The sequence below is a fragment of the Thermobia domestica genome, chromosome 7 (assembly GCF_964235325.1).
Source record: "Thermobia domestica chromosome 7, izTheDome1.hap1.1, whole genome shotgun sequence".
Classification (NCBI taxonomy): domain Eukaryota; kingdom Metazoa; phylum Arthropoda; class Insecta; order Zygentoma; family Lepismatidae; genus Thermobia; species Thermobia domestica.
Window position 1 is genome coordinate 271,790,666 of NC_137460.1, and position 15,515 is coordinate 271,806,180.

Consider the following 15,515-nt stretch of genomic DNA (forward strand, 5'->3'; position numbering starts at 1 on the left):
TAAATTTCTTACGTGACAGTTTGGGGCTAGCTAGTTTTTTGTCTTGAACCACGATCCGATTTTCGATATGCTCTATCTAAATGCGGTAATGCGAATATTGAGAAGTTACCTGCGTATGAAAATAGCTGCAAATAAATACATTACATAACTTATTTATTGCTATTACACGATTTTCTTAATTTGTATTTAATATTCACATATAACATACTGACGTTCTGTCAATACCTCATATGTTATATTTTTAAGATCAGTATTAATTATGTCGTGAAATGATATGAATATATATATTCAACTGATATATATATATATATATACAACTGATGAATTGTAATGTAACTATTGTACATAATTTTCATGCACTGAGGAAAGTAGACCATCATAAAAGAATCTCACCTGAACGGGTATCAAACTCACGATTTAAACGCTTGGGGTGTACCACTGAGCTAACATTACCGCTTTTCGGAATCTGCTTCTGAAATATAACTGAGGTCATACGTAAATGCTCTTTTCCGTATGGAAATCACAATGATGAAACAAGAGTGTGAATACATAGCTTTGAAATATTGTATCAATAAGTATTACAATCAATGTTCTTTTTTCTACAGTTAATACCATTTGAACATGTCTTATTGTATTTAACAGAAGGAAAAGCATATCTCTATATTTTTTCCCGATTTCTAAGGTTGGCTTGGAGGTTCGAACCAGCAGCTTTAGTTTACTGTTTTCCGAAGATACTCGAAGTTGGACTTCGAAAGTGTTCGTCTCAAAACAGCTATCGTCATATCGCTCAATCAGTTTGGTATATGGTATATGTTTTTATAGGTATAAAGTCAGTATAACAATTTATTCTTTAAACAGCTTTTCGTAGGTATTATTATTCCTTTATAAAACCTGTTTTTATTATTATTATTACGGCGCACCATTTTCAGATTTTTTTCTCGAGTCGTTGGCCAAGTAGTTCCCCACAATAGGCGTGTAGCGCAAGTAACCAATCACACGTCAGGTACTAGCTTTTACCTATTGCTTCCTGCTCAAAGCTCAGAACATTAGTAACTATGGATATACGTACAGCAGTAATTGCTTTATGGGAGTTGGAAAGATATTCTGCAACTGCAGCTAGCAGGCGAGTAGGTGTCCCGGCCTCTACAGGAAGGCGATGGATTCGGAAATATGGTGGTACAGGTCAGACATGTAATTTACGATCTCCTGGCCATCCGCAGGTGTCAAACGAAACCGAAGATGCGAGATTAGTAAACGAAGCCCGGTTAGACCCACTAAGGACGTCTAGACAGCTAAGGGAAGCTTGTCTCTTTCCTGGTGGTAAGCATACAGCTCTGCGAAGGCTTCGTCATGCTGGGTTACGTGGCTGTGTTGCTGCCGTGAAGGAAAAACTCTCAGACGACTAAAAAATTTACCGTCTCGCGTTTGCACAGGAGAATGTGGGTCGCAATTGGGAAAACGTAGTTTTCTCAGATGAATCCATATTCACAACATCAAATGAGGGACGCCGTTTTGTGTATCGTCCGAGAGGCACCGGATATGACCCTGGATATGTGGCTGCTTGCAATCGCAGTGGCCATGAATCTATTTCATGTTGGGGATGGATTTCCAGTCGCGGAGCAGGACAGCTTCACAGAATTGAAGGACATTTGCACAGTGCTCAGTACTTAGACATTATGAGTAATATCATGGTGCCATCTGTACGAGTATTTTAGCTCATTTTGTAATTCAGTTCCAGCAAGACCAGTCGCCAATACATACTTCCCGTGTGATTCAAGAATGGTTCGCAGGGAAGCCTGAGATTGATTTAATTGACTGGCCGCCTCGTGGAGTAGACCTCAATCCCATAGAAAATATGTGGGCAGAAGTGAAGCGTACTCTAAGGGACAGTTGGCCTGAGGCAGATCCACCAAGAACTCAGGATGACCTGTGGCATCTTGTTTCCGGAGCATGGCTGGAGGTAGGGGAAGGAGATAGATTTGTCACCCATTTAATAGATTCCCTGCCCAGAAGAATTGAGCGTGTAATAAATTCAGAAGGGTCTTGGACACAATATTAATGTCCCCCCTTAACTCCCGAAAACAGCCCATTTCAGGGCTACCTAAACACTTCTGAAATTATTTCTAGAAGTAAACTACTCCTTGAATCCGATTTCAGTGCAATTCTACTAACAAAAAAGACGATAAATCGCTGCAGGCTTTGAACTCAAGACCTCTTCATTACCAAACCCGTACTCTACCAGTGAGCTAACATGAACACGCAACCCAAACACGATTTTCAATTTCTGGTATTCGATGATAATGATGCTCATATACTTTGCAAATGTTGTATTACACTTGGGATGTGCCGCAACACACACACATAAACAAAGCAAGAGAGAGAGAGAGAGAGAGAGAGATGAATATACAAAAGCATATTCAACGTATTCGAATGAGACTCTAAGTAACGACATTCCGTTCTAAAGAGAATTTGTGTTTCTTCTCGTGACGTTAAGGGGATCGGGAAAAATTATGAGTCTTCAAGAAGGATCCGACTTTGGATACTCTGTTTATACTCTTTCTTTATCCGTAGGAATATACTGTATTTCACGAATTTAAAAACATGCTGTAACGAGAATATTGAGAAGTTACATCTGTATGACAAATAGCGGCAAATAAAAACACTACATAATTTATTTATTGCTATTGAACGATTTTCCTAACTTGTATTTAACATTCTAATATACAACACTGACCTACCGTGAACACCTACATATCTCAGATGTAATATTTTAAAAATAGTAATTACTATGTGTAATGCTCCATTTTATAACATTTATTGTCTTAAAACGTCTGTCCATATATATATAATCGTAAAATTTACTTGTTTTCTTCCAATTTGTTTCCTGCATTGGCATAATCCAGATGTTTTGTATCAATCTCTTATAATGATGTTAAAATTATTTGGTGCAGTCCTCCTGAAATCCACGAAGAACTGAACCTGTGGCCCAGTCAAACGTCGCCATCTCGACTTGCGGAATCGAGAAGAAATAGGTTAGTATGGTTCGTGAAAAAACATGCAAGATCACACGAAAACAGAATATTTACAATGCCATGTAAAAAAATGCTGAAGAGAAGACATGACATAATGAATTTATGATCAAAATTGATAATAAAATCAACAGAATTACATACAAACACTGCTTTTACCAAGAGAATATATTATCCATTCTATTTCAAGCATGCAGCTGAAGAATTATTTTGCAAAAACAATGCACAGTAACACTTCAATATTCCAAATAAAACTTTCAAATTTGCATATTTTACATCTCAGTAAATGAATTTTGCCACATTTAATTGTGCTTATGCTGACATAATTTATATTTGAAGTTTCAGATGAGTATTAATATTTACTAATAGTAGTAATATTGTTTTGTTAAGTTACGTTACAATTTATGACGGTAGATATAAACAGAAGGTAATTGTAGTTCCAGACGGATTACAGGTAAGTAAGGTTCATTTCCAAAAGGTAAGTATTTGGTAAGGATCCAGATAAGTAAATTCCAATAGGTACGTAGCCACTAGGTTTGCCAGTGGATATATATATCTTGAAAAACGTTTGTGTATTTAATTGTTTGAGAAATTGCTATAGTCATTCTTATTAGTCTTTGATCAGGCACGTTGTAGAACTAGCTTTTTATTTGTTAGTTTTATATAATATTTAATATAGCAGATGCCGCAGAAAACATCAAGATGGACAGAATAATCACAATAAGTATTATGTTAATTCTCCTTCCCCATACCTAACGTATATTTCATTAACGTTAATTATTTATAATTATGTAGAGTTATACCACCTTATTATTATATATATTTTTATTTATTCTTATTATTTTACTATCTTTCCATACGTATTTTCTTATTTTCATTTTATTTTCATCTACAGTATTTCTTTACAGGGAAACGAAATCATCAATTACGTACCATTAATTATCTGCCCAAATTAATTGTCGTTTATAGGTGACTGAAGATGTTGCTGCATAGTTCTACATAAAAACCATACCAGATAAATATACTATCTCTGAGGTGTTAGAAACGATGAGAATATATAGAGTAGCCAAACAATTAACACATTAGAAACACATCACTTTATAATATGAATGTACTCCTATCGAAGTTAGTTATCAGAGTAGTTTATGTAAAATCAGAGTAGTTAAATGTTTTATTCAGTAAAATCAGCAATTTTGAATTGTTTCCTAAATCATTAGTTACTTAATTTTTTTCATAATATCTCAAACAGGCATATTTTTAGGTGGGACAGGAAATTTCGGGAAGATTAACTTCCCGAGCAGATATCTTTTAGCTTGCAGCCATGATCATTATGTTTTCTGGTTTATAACAAACAACAAATTAATTTTTAAAGTAGTTGTAATGTTACCTGTTGCAATATTCCTTCGCAGAAATGAATATAGCTTATGATATTTACAAATGTATAAGCAAATAAACAAAATTCTTCAAAACTTCCTTATCTTGCGTATAAATTTTCTTTTAGTACTCAGCTATTTATTCAATTTTTCAAACGGCAGATAATCAGTAATTTTAGTACATTTTTCTTCTATTAATCTCTGTTTTAATCTCCGGGTGCTACAGGCCATAAAACCCATCTCCCGAATCTTCTAAGTATATAACACTAAACACAATTAAAATTCTTAACTGAACTCTTCAGAAATGAAAATAAACAAAAATATAATTATAAAACACGAATTACAATATATGTAGTGCACGGTATAGATTGATGATACCGGGGCATTACAGTCTCCCTCTCGTCACGAATAAAATTTTTCGAAGTAAAATTTTATAGTTTGTTAGCATACATGAATTTTTTTAAAATTCATTTTCTTATAAATTCCTACTTTTCCTTCTCATTTAGTGACTTCTTTGACAGTGGAATTATCCGGCGGATAACGACTCAGTACATCAGCTACAAAATTATTCTTTCCACTTAGGGGTTCGAAAGATAAATCATACCGTCGTAGTTTCAGGATAATTCGAGTTGTTCGAGAGTCTAAATTCTTCAATGAAAATGCATGAGTTGCGGCATGATTATCACAATGAACGACTGTCGGTCTTCTCAGGATATAACTTGAAAATCTGTCACATAAGAATAGTATTGCGAATAATTGAATCTGAAATATTGACATAGATAATTCGTGTAACTTGAGTCGTCTACGAGCATAAGAGATAACCGTTATATTTCTGAGTTGTTTTGGTATTGTCCTAGATATCCTGCCAGGATCTCCGAACATCCATCGCTAAAAATGTGGAATGGCAAGTCGAAATTTAGCATTCCCAATGCTGGTGGTTCACTAGCTAATTTTCTTAATTTGTCAAAGCTTTCGAACATCTCTTCAGTGAACTTAAATGGGACATCCTTTTTGGTAGTCGATATAAAGGTGCCGTTATTTCAGAGTAGTTAGGTATGTGGCGATGACGCCAGCCGATAATACCAAGAAACGATTTGAGATGTTTCTTTGTTGTTGGAACAGGAAAACATCTTATGGCCTCGTTAGATTTTGGGTCAACTTTAATCTCACTGCCATTAACCACATGTCCTAAAAATTTAATCTCGTTCTGTAAAATTTGCACTTTTTGAAATTTTATGAGAATTTGGCACTATCAAAGATTTTCATCACTGTGTTAAAATGTTCAAAGTGACTCTCCATGTTTGGAGAAAAAATAATATATCATCCAAATATACTGTAACGAATGATCGGGTGTTCATACCAAAAAATTTATTCATTGTAGCCTGGAATACAGATGGAGAAGACCGAAGACCCATCGGTAAAACCTTCATACCGAATTGTCTACCTAGGTACACAAAACTGGTACATTCATAGGAATCCGGATGAAAAGCAAGACCATATTATCTGGCAGTACAATCAAACGAGGAGAACACTTTTGCGCCCGAAAATCTCGACAAAATATCCACAATAGGTTCATCTTGAACTTTTGGGGCTATTACTTTTTTGTTTAGACCTCTAAGGTCTAACACTGGACGGACTCCACCCGACGACTTTCTCACGCAATGCATGGGATTGCGATAAGGTGAAGGACGTTCTTCTACAATACCATACTTGATCCACTTTCCTAGCTCTTCCTCGAATTCCTTCCTCATTGCCTGAGGTACACTGTATAAGCTTCCCGCAACTGGCTCCTGGTCCGTGAGAAGAATTCGATATGGTTCTGTTTCTATCTTCCTTGGATATTTGGTGAAAAGATGTCTATACGTCTCCAATAATGTTAGTAGCCGACTTTTGTCATAATCAATCAAGTCCTCTCTATTATACACTATGTTTCTCAATTTTTCGGAAGTTACGTTTGTTTCGGGATATTTTTCTTGATTCCTATCATTTAAATTTTGAAATTTAGATACCATTTGATATGCTATGTTCACATCCGGTATAGAAAATTTTAGAAAATTTGGTTTCTCTATGTTAATGCTGATTTGATTCTCGGTTTGATCAGTTAAAGTTATTTCTTTCCGGCTAATATCAATAATACATTAATATTGGTTCAAAAATGGACTTCCCAATAACAGATCTGGCTTCATATTCCGTACAATGAAAAGAGGTACTTCGAAAAGATGTCCTTGCAACCTTAAGTTTAAGACTTGTAAGCCCTTTACTTGACAGTTTTCAGAACCAGATAGGGTTCCTAGTGAGAAATTTCTAGACGGACGTAATTTTGCTGTTGGGAAAACCTTGATTATATTTTTCCACACATTCTCCGATAATAAATTTATTTCCGCTCCAGGGTCAAATATGCATGTTAATGGTATGTTTCCAATAGATCCTCGTATCACCGGAGATGGATAATAGAATGTTTCATCTGTACACTTCTGTTTTTCTTCTTCTTCTTCGATTACAAAGGCAACCTGCAAATGTATATCTGTAGGAGAAGTCGTTTGCATTACTGTTTCCTCAGATTTGGAAGGAGAGTTAAAAGCAGCATTAATATTTTCGTTTTCACTTTTATATTTATCGGTAAATCTTTGCCTTTCCTCTTCAGTGCAATTATATATCTTGAGATTTCTGATGTTGTGTGTCCCAGCAGGTTCTCGTTTCAGATTTTCCAGCACAGCACACTTTCTTAATACTTTTATCACTCGATAAGACCCAACGTAGCAATGCAGATATTTTGCTGACTCACTTTTCAAAGCAGACGAAAGATAATGCGTTCGTTTCATTACCAAATCCCCACGTTGTAAGTGAATGGTCCGTCCTTTGCTTCCCACATTAGGTTTCAATACAGGTAATACTGGATTCTGTACTTCCAAGATCCTATCATGATAATCAATTGGGTAGAGTTCAGTTGGCCAGCGGTATACTCTTTTAAATTGATCGACAGTAGAGTGGGATAGGAATTTCTCGGCTGGAATTTGTTTAGTAACTGTGTTCAGCGAATTGTTCAGTAGGTCTTGTATAGATTTTAACATCGTACTCCATTTCCCTTGATTCTCTGAACAGTATGACCTAATAAGGCGATTCAGATCCCTATGCTTCCTTTCCACAATGCCATTACCTCTGGGTTTGTAAGGGGTTGTGGTGCGATGTTTAATGTTATGTTCCCTACAATATTTTTTCCACATGGCTGAGAGGAACTGTGGTCCTTGGTCGGTGACTATTTCTGTCGGATACGGAAATGTATAAAAATAGAATTTCTCCAGTGTCCTTATGATCTCAGCAGTATTTGCATTTCGCAAAGGATAGAAACAAACAAACCTGGAAAAAAGGTCTACCACTGATAAAATGTAGTTATAGACACCACTACAAGGTAACTTACCCTCTAGATCGATGCATATCTTCTCACGATTGTGATTGGCTACAAGATGGTATTCTCCTTGTGCTAGTTTTCGATTGGGATATTTAGTAGAGGCAAACTGCAAACAGTTTCGAATACAATTTATCATGTCGGACTTTAATGTTCGCCAGTGGAATACGGCGCGACACAAAGCCAAACACATCTTTTGTCCGAAATGTCCCTTCTCATGAATTTTATTAACTAACGTAGGTGCCATCTCCTTGGGTATCACTAGCAACCAAGTACCGCGTTTTACATTTTTCACAAACAATAATGAATTTTGCAACTTTATGTACGAGAAATTCTGATTTGTATTTAATTTGTTTAATAGCATCTGACAATAGAGGTCCTTTTCCTGTTTTCGTCTAACTTCATATTCAAAAAGATTGGGATCTTCTTTAAAAATGAAAAGCCCGTAATACTGGAAAATATCTTTAACTGGGTACCTCCAAGTTTCTCCTACATTAGGGGATTTCTTATATTCGCAACCAATTACCCCTTCCTTAGGCTGCGCTGTTAGTTTCCCTGATTTGGTACAACTTCTTGCACCGTAGTTGATTCTACGATGATTTCCCCGCTCTGCGTCTGTGTTGTTTGTTCTCTCAGTTGTCCTGCTGATTCTGAGGGTACATTCCAGAAGTAATTCCTTCTATTTGTGTACCATGTTGGTGATGGTCCGTAATTTGATTGTTTCCACCGTCTTCCTCTTTGTCCATATGTATTATTTTGCTCGTATATTACTGGAACATTAATATTTCTCGTAGGGGTATTCATGTTTGACCATCGAGAAACAGGGGATATATTTGGTGGTGCTATGTTATCCGTCTGTGCAGATGAATCGGTTTTAAATCGTTTTACATAATTTACGCGTGGTACCCGTTGTACATTGTTTCGACCAGTATCTCTTGGTTCATTTCGATAGTTATTACGATTGAATCCTTGTATGTTTGCTAACTTCAAAAGCATCTCATCCACATTTTTATACGAATGACCTCCCAAGATTTTTGCGTCGTCCGTGGGTATACTGTTTAATACAATATCCATTAATTCCTCATCATCCACCTTATTCGAAATACTTTGGTACCGTTCCATTAGGTCCCATAAAAATCATACAAGGATTGATGTTTACTCTGGTCGTATTTCATGCCCTGTAATAGTCGTTTTTTTGCGCGTTCGACATTAGGAGACAAGTATTGACGATGGAAAAGTCGAACGAAATCAGCGTAACTCTTCACTTCAGATTGAATATTTCTGTACCAAGCTGCAGCGGCTCTATTCTGACATTTAGATACGAGAGTCAACTTCTGAGTTTCAGTTAGGTTAAATAATCCCAGAGTTTTTGTCAATTCTTCAATGAAAGTTTTTGCCGTACCATTCAATTTCCATTGAACTTAGGAAAATGTGCTAAATCGCTAACATTGATGTAATGACTAGCAGCAAGTTGACTATTTCCACCTGTTGTATTACGTATCATAGCCAAATTGGATTCACTATCTTGTGTTGTGCCTATTGGTGTAAGGCCACTACTCGTCACATCATTATTCAGTGTCCCAGCCGGCGCTTTCAATCGCAAGTTGTTGTTAGGTATTACGCTTGACATAGTTTGCATTTGATTGTTGTTTTACGGGTGCTTAATTTGAAAAGTATTTTCAAAGAAAGCTGTGTCGTCAAAGTGAGATTCTTGGGATGTTTCTCAAAGGTAGAACGAGTCCTGGGACCGGACGACACCCGTCTGATTTTAAAAGAAATAAATATGTGAATTTTAGCTTTTTTGCAGAGAGAGAGAGTGTGGGTAGGTGAGAGGTGAGGAAGAAAAAGGAAGAAATCTGACGTCACAGTACCTGTAGCTTCATCTTCTCTGCTGGGCTTCCTCCTGTTGTTCGTCTGGTGTTCAATATGTCGAGAACCGAATTATAGGCTGTTCGATTCGTTTTCCAAATTACTCCCGAAGTGCTCGATTGACTGCCGTGCACTCCCCGGACCGACTCCGTTGACTGTCTTTTGATAACTTCGCGACTATAGTCCTCGATGACCGACTCCAAAGTCTCCAAGCGACTCCAAAGTTTCCGTGAGACTCTGAAGGCTACGTGTGACTCTGAAGGCTCCGTGTGACTCTGAAGGCTCCGTGTGACTCCAAAGGCTCCGTGTGACTCCCTGTTTCCGGGATGGAGGGAGTATTTAAAGACAAAGATCTTCTGGTAATCCTGCTGACTCCAGACACGTGTAGATGAGATGTTTTCGTCCCAACAGGTACTCATGACGTCAGAGATGGACAGATAGTTGGGAAAGTAGCTCTCTCAGATTTATTACATAAATATACATTGACATAATACATTATATAACATGAACAAACACTTCCACGATTTAGCCACGAAAACACAAAATTACGGAAGAGAAACGTAGACTAAATTCTCAGACATACATGAATTTCATAAACTAAGACATCCGAATAACTAGCGTTCTTCGACACATAAGAGATAGCTTTATGAAATTAGGAAGAAAAGAAAAAAAAGAATAATCTCACAACACCGAAGATAAGTCTTAAAGAATAAATGATTTTGTGGGAGATCAACGAAAGTCAATAAATATTAGTCTCTTCACACTCCCACCGCTAAACTTAGACATGTGGTTTTAAAGAAAACACGCATCGTCGTCACCACTATTTTGAAAATAGACTGTATATATTGTTTTGATTAACGTCTCTATACGATAAATAAAATACATGAAATACACCGTAGCAACAAACAAAAACAAGGAAAAAATTACTGAATATCAGTTTTTCAGTATTTCATTTTTTTAAAAAAAAAGAAAAAGAAATCTCACACAAAAGATATCGACGATAATCAATAAATCGTTAGCCAAACACTGCACATAAACACATAAAGCACTGAATAACATTCTATGTTTCGAATGTAGCTAATGACACTTGATGTCAACAAAAACATGGAAAAGCACGTGTAATTGTTTAGTGAACTTGAATAACACCTTGGTCAGCAGAATTGAACATCTTCACTGGGTCAGTGTTCTGAAGATAAGACATTTCTTGGAATGTACGTGGCCTTGTTGTTTGAGAAGAATCACTGGCAAGGTGGCCACAAGTTGGCAGCACAAATCAAACTTCTTGACATCCGTTGTCTGAGAGGGAGGGGGGAAATGACGCTGACAGCCATCTTGAAGAATCGTCCATCTTCTTTAGAATGGAGGAACAATGATATTTTTCGTTTACTTTTGCTTTGGTGTTTGTGAGTTGGAGAAAACAAAAAAAAATAAAAATAAAATAAGGAATATAAACATGGTTATGGAGCTGGCGTATTGGCTGATAAGTCAGGTGAGAAAACTGAAGATTATAGTTAAAACTGGTGGGCGGGTCTGACGCTAAGTGTTGTCATATTGAGAAGTTCTTGGTTCTGGTCCATCCAAATTGCAGTATGGAGAAGAATTGGTGTCCTCTTCTTCTCTTCATAAAGTTGTGGAATCTTCTTGGCTTCAAACAAGCTGCGTACTGTGAGGGTTGAAGGGGTATAATTGTTAAGAATAAGGAGGTTATGGATGTGAGTAGGACCATGAGGGGGGTGGAAATTTGAAATGTTAAGATTTAAAATTAGGGTTCATTTGGTACAGGGTGATTGAAATATAGCGAGAAAGAGTTATCAAAATATACAGCAGAAGTGTGGTGGGTAAAAAGAGAGAAAAACAGGAAAATTTAATGATGGAAAAAAAACGAAAAGAAAAATTTCTAAGATGGCGGCAGAGCGTTGATGCCAGAAAACGCAAGGTATTATGGGCTTAAAGATGGCGGCGACCATGAAAGTGCAAGGGTAAATACAAGAACCGGTAAACTAAGGTAGGTAGGATTTAGGAAGGGGGAGGGAGTAGAAACAGAAGAAAAAAACTCGAGCAGATATAAATACACACAAGTAAAACGATAAACGTAGTGCCCAAACTCTTGAATCATACAACTATTTATGATAATGACAAAACTCTAATTTCGGGGAGGGGCTCATTATTTCCAACATAAACCTAACCCATTTCCTGATTAGGTTGGGAACTTAAGATAACTAGAGGTTGGATTGGGTTTTATCGCCCAATACTCGATTGTGTTAGTAAAATTATGTTGGAAATAAAAGTTGGGGGGGCAGAAGGTCTCTAAATTCATAAAAATAGGTATGTGCGGTAATGATTCTCAATTTTATATGGTCGTGCGTATATACGTTCTAATATCTTCTTCTAGATGCTGTTTCACAAAATGCGTGAATGCTCGACATCTCAGTTTCCGTATCCACTTTTAACAATACACTATATAGTTGGAAATGTACGAAGATTTTACGTTAGAATTCGTTAATTCCAAGACGGTAGAAGGCGGCACTATGATCTCTGTACCAAAACTTCCGTCACTAACTATCAATTCTTCCGGAGGAGGAGGTAAACTCAATTCTGACACTGAATGTGCATCCTCATTTCTGTTCGAAGTGGTGAACTTTTCTGGGGTCACTTCAGATTCTTGATCTCTTTCTTCAGACCTCTCGTTACGTTTATTTTCAAAACTCTTCGTGTGCAGTGGCGTATCATCACCATTTTTTTCATTAAACTTTTCATTACTCTATAGAGCAAAATTAGACTTACAATTGCAATAACGGTTTGCACAATGTCTAAAAAGTAGCTCAATTCTTGCAAAGAAAATTCCGTAGACGCACTACATTTTCTACAAAACCATATAAAATTGAAAATCCCATGTTCCCTTAGCAAATAAATAAGTAGAAGAGTGATGATGATATTCCAAATAATAATAATTCCTGGTATAAAATACTCATGCTTATAGATAGGCATCTTAATGGGCGTCTGGTCAATTATCGTAAATGCTGATATATTCATATGTCGGATCGAAGAACTCCAAACCTCGTTAAGTAAAGATGAAACATTAAAAAATTCATTCCCTTTATACGTAGATCGTAATAGCATGAGATCATTAGAGACTAGCTGGCTCGGAAAAAGATGTAAAAATACAGGTTCTGTAAGATCATTGTCGAGACACGGAAAATCCGATCTGACGAAAAGATTTCTCTCCACAATTAATTTAGTATTGCATGGTATTCGAATTTTGAGGGCTCCGTATAATCTGGCTTCTTCTGGAACTCGAATGGTTGACACATTTTCTCTAGTCTTCAAAGTTAGAAATTCTGGCGGGTGTGTTAAAAAAAACTCATGCGATCCAATGTCTATAATCTGTGCCTCTTTCGAATCATAGCACGTATGGTCACAATTGTGTAATATTTCCCTGACTGTACTGGCAACGAAGGCTGCGTGAGCACAGTTTATTAAACGAGATCGTGTCACAGTGAGTGTAGGTATCTTACATAACTTTGATTGGCTATAATGACAAGCAAGTAGGCTTGTTCCTGTTATTGGTATAAGATCTTTCTTATCTTGAACTATCATAACTAAAGGTTGGATATCAACGGTACAAGTTTGGTTGTATACAGCAAACGGAAGTGGCTGCACATCATATAACTCAAACGAAGGCTGTATTTCAAAGATCGGAATTTTCATCTGTAGGTAAATGTACGTGTCGGTGATTGAACAAGTCAAAACATTAATTAAATAATACATCTCCAATAACGACTTATCTATGGCTAACTTATATCCATTTTTCAAAATGATATTCTCAAATTCAGATAAATGTGCATGCAACACTTTATAAGGAATAATATTAGGGTTCAGCCTAGCATCTGTACACATCTGAATTGTCAGATCATATTTAAAAATTTGTAGAAACTGTACAAACTGCGTTGAAATCGAATAAAACTCTTGAATGAACGAAATGACCTCTTTATGGACTCGATTTGCAAGCTTATTAAGATGATCTCCCAGATCATGTTCTTGATCCAATATTTTTGCCGAAAAGTTTCTAATTTTATGAAAATTATCCTATATCTGATCTTGAAAACTTAAAAATTCTGAAGTTGTGTTCTGAATATATAAATTGTTTTTCAACAATTGTTTTTGTAAACCCAGTACTGTCTGTTCCAAATGAAATTCCTTCTTGTTTATCGAATCAATAGATGAACTGTCAGCTACGTCACAACACCAATTCAATGCTTTCCCAATGAACCCTAGTAGTGCACGCGGAGATCTGGTTGATAATCGATGAAATCGTGGATTTGGAGGCTTTAAAAAATAATCGTTAATATGGACTTGCAGATTATGTAAGTCTTTCGCAGCTTCGCAAACATCTGGAGCTAGAGTGTCATTTTTGTTGCAAAGGAGAGATTCAAAAAGAGAAGAAACCTTAACATCTTGCGAAAAGGAAAATGTCAAATTAAAAGATAACGGTAAAGAGTGTTGGTACAAAATAACATTAGGGAGTTTACGGAAAAATAAACCAGATGTTATTTGGAACTCGGTGTTATTAGACGTCCCATGTGGGAAAGAGAAAGATAGGATAATGCAGCTTAAAACAAAATAGGTTATCTGAAACACAAATTAAATATAATGAGAAATTTAGAATTTTCACATGTTCTATTGATTATTATCTCTGCTAGCCTAAGTATATATGTTCTTGTTAAATTGCGTTACTTATTTCAATGTTTCTTTTTTTTTCTAGGTAAGTGGAGAATCTGAAATTTCTAAAATAAAGTTGTCCCAAAAAAGATAATAGGAGACGGACATGGTGACGAGAGGAAAGAAGAAAACTGCATAGCACTGATGATGAATAACTATATCCTTTCCCATATTCTAAATATATTGCTAGCGTTAAGATAGCTTTAAGTCAATTAACCAGTAACATACTAATACTTTTTTCTTTCAGCTATTTTATATAGGAAAATAGAGGTGCATAAGTTGTTCATAGATTTTTGATTCTCTTTGTCATACTGCACGAACACTATTCTTTCGATAGAGTCAAGAAGTTCTTCCAGGAAAAGACGTACTGTTTGTAAAGCAACGCGACAAGCATCTTCTTTAGGAAAACCAAAAACTCCTGTAGAGATGTTGGGGACCGCAATGGATGTTATATCGTTGTCTACTGCTAATTGCAACGGTTTTTCGTAACACATTTTTAACTTCTTAGGATTTCGATCATCAGGTGCGCTAACATGAATCACAAAATCCACGGGTAGATTGTAATCCTGTGTAATGCATACGTTACCCTGGGAATGGTGGGATATTTTACGACACTCGTCTTGCATTTCTTCTCCTGCAAGACTTTGAATTGCTTTGTCCACGCCTCCTCGTTGCTCTAGAAAGCAATTGGACGAGTTTACTATACAATCACCAGCTAACGTCGTGATTGAACCGTAATAAAGCGCAACTTTCTTATTAATGTCGTGGTTGACGGTAAACTTAGGTCTCTCCAAACCTTCCACTGAACTTGTTTTCGGACCCACCTGATCCCAAGATGGTAGATCGGACATAAAAAGAACTTTCCTTATAAACAACGATTCTAATTGCGTTTCGTTATCTGGATCTTGGAATTCCATCAAGAAGGAATTTACCTTATCCACTTCTTGGAGATTTTTATCCGGTACTCCCTCTCCTACTACATCAATCTCAGATGTTTCTAATTTACGTAAATTTTTAGGCAGTCCTTCTGGAGGAGGGTAATACTTTTTTAACCTGTCGATCGCTATAGAATCAATCTTTATTTGACCTCGGGGAGTTCGGTATTTTACATAGTAACTA